Source organism: Pinus tabuliformis, chromosome Q (assembly GCF_031772625.1).
Source record: "Pinus tabuliformis cultivar Carrire ecotype Pingquan chromosome Q, CPIR1, whole genome shotgun sequence".
In the NCBI taxonomy this organism is placed as follows: Eukaryota; Viridiplantae; Streptophyta; class Pinopsida; order Pinales; family Pinaceae; genus Pinus; species Pinus tabuliformis.
In genome coordinates this window covers 609,924,270-609,926,092 of record NC_142296.1, presented here as the reverse complement: position 1 = coordinate 609,926,092, position 1,823 = coordinate 609,924,270, and the positions used below count along the sequence as shown (strand labels likewise).

Here is a 1,823-nt window from a genome sequence, read left to right as displayed (position 1 = left end):
CAATTGAGATATTGGAATGAAAATGATTAATTCATTCAATCGATGAACGCTTTATATTATCTCGTTTAATCATTCAGTGGTTTCGAAACTCAAGGCCACTGACAGATCCGATCCTCCGCGACAAAAATCAAAGGGCCGCGTCTAAAAACAGGGCGTCTAGATTCATCCGTGTATCACAACTAATTTTGACTCTTAACCAGGAACAATTAACACAACATCAAGTTAAATTGCGGAAATTTAGACATATAGATCGAATTGAACTGTATCGTGCACACCAATAACGATCGTAAATGACAACCAGATCGATTGTAAAGATTGTAATTTGAAACCGTTTTTTTTCCTATTACACAATAATAGGGATCGCTTTCAAACGAAAAATTGTACAATAAGCAACAATATACAACTATGTTATTTCCCCCGAAGAAAAATTCAGTTTAAAAGAAAAGAAGGAAAACCCTCCAACTCTAGAAGGTTTAAAAGGTAAACAAAAATAACTACAACAAAGATCAGGGTTAGAAGGGTCGGCATTTCCTAAGAAGCATGGTGGTGTTTAGGAACACCATTTGTTTTTCAACAGATTGTTTACAAAATTAGGCCTTCTTGGCCTTCTTTGCCGCGGGAGCCTTCGCTGTGGGCTTTGCCTTTGCAGGAGCCTTAGCAGACTTGATGGACTTAGGCTTCTTGGCCTTCACTGGCTTGGCAGCCGCAGGCTTCTTAGCAGGAACAGCCTTCTTTGCAGCTGGCTTCTTTGCTGGGGCAGCTGGTTTAGCAGACTTAGCTGGCTTGGCAGCAGCGGTCTTGCTTGCAGCAGGAGCCTTCGCAACCTTCTTAGCTGTCTTCGGCTTCGATGCAGGTTTAGCAGATTTGGGGGCAGCCTTAGGCTTGGAAGCAGTTTTGGCCTTAGGCTTAACAGTCTTCACAGTCTTCTTGACAGGCTTCTTTGCAGGAGCTTCTTAGCTCCCTCAGCCAGCTTGAAAGAAGCTTTCACCTTCGTAAGCTTGCCGGCCAAAACGAGCTTCTTTATCTGTACAGCGAGCGTCTTCTTGTAGTTAGGGGGCAGAACTGACTTGTGCTTCTCCTCCATGTATTTAGCGATAGCCCTGGGACTTGAACCTCCCTTCTCCTTCAAGGCAGAGATCGCCTCTTTGATCATCTGCGAAAGCATTAATGAACGAATCACATAAGAAGATCTGCCATAATAAGCCCCACTCAAATAGATTTACAGACTGAAATTAAAGAAATGGAAAACTAAATTAAAAAATTTAGCAGACTATACCTGGAAGTATGGAGGATGTGCCGGGGCAGGCTTGGATCCCTTGGGAGCCTTGGGCTTCTTTTCCTTGGGAGCCTTCGCCTTCTTGGCGGCCTTGGGCTCCTCGGCCTTTGTTTCAGGAGCTGCGGTAACAACTTCCTCGGTGGTAACAGCAACTACTTCCTCAGGTGCATTCTCGACAGCTGTGGAGGCCATGGCTCTGATTCGCAAAATTCAATCACAAGAAAATCTCAGAGAATTGCAGGAACGTGACGACTTCAACACACAACAATGCACACAAGCGTAGACGATCGAAGAATGAGTGAGTTGTAAGCGCAGCGGAAGGGCTTCAAGTAGTTAAAGCTCGGAGGTGGAAGCGATCGGATTGGTTTAGAACATCTCGCGCACGGATCGATGTGTATCTGCTTTTGAATGAGGTCCGTCCGATCCGCGCTTATCTACGGTCCATCGCCTCTCACCCAAACGAATCCTCGTCATTTCGCTAATTCATAAGACCTCTTACTTTTTGTTTTCTTGGATGGTTGTGTTTTCCTGCCCTCTTTCTTTGCTT

General features: G+C 44.8%; 1 pseudogene across 1 annotated transcript; it reads right to left on the bottom strand.

Annotated features, from left to right (window-relative positions):
* Positions 1–302: 302 nt before the first annotated feature.
* Positions 303–1,594, bottom strand: LOC149220917 (uncharacterized; annotated as a pseudogene). Its single transcript, XR_016249322.1, has 2 exons — positions 1,277–1,594; positions 303–1,153 (listed from the first exon to the last, which is right to left on the bottom strand). The product of XR_016249322.1 is annotated as an uncharacterized LOC149220917 (transcript).
* Between the last annotated feature and the right edge of the window lie 229 nt (positions 1,595–1,823).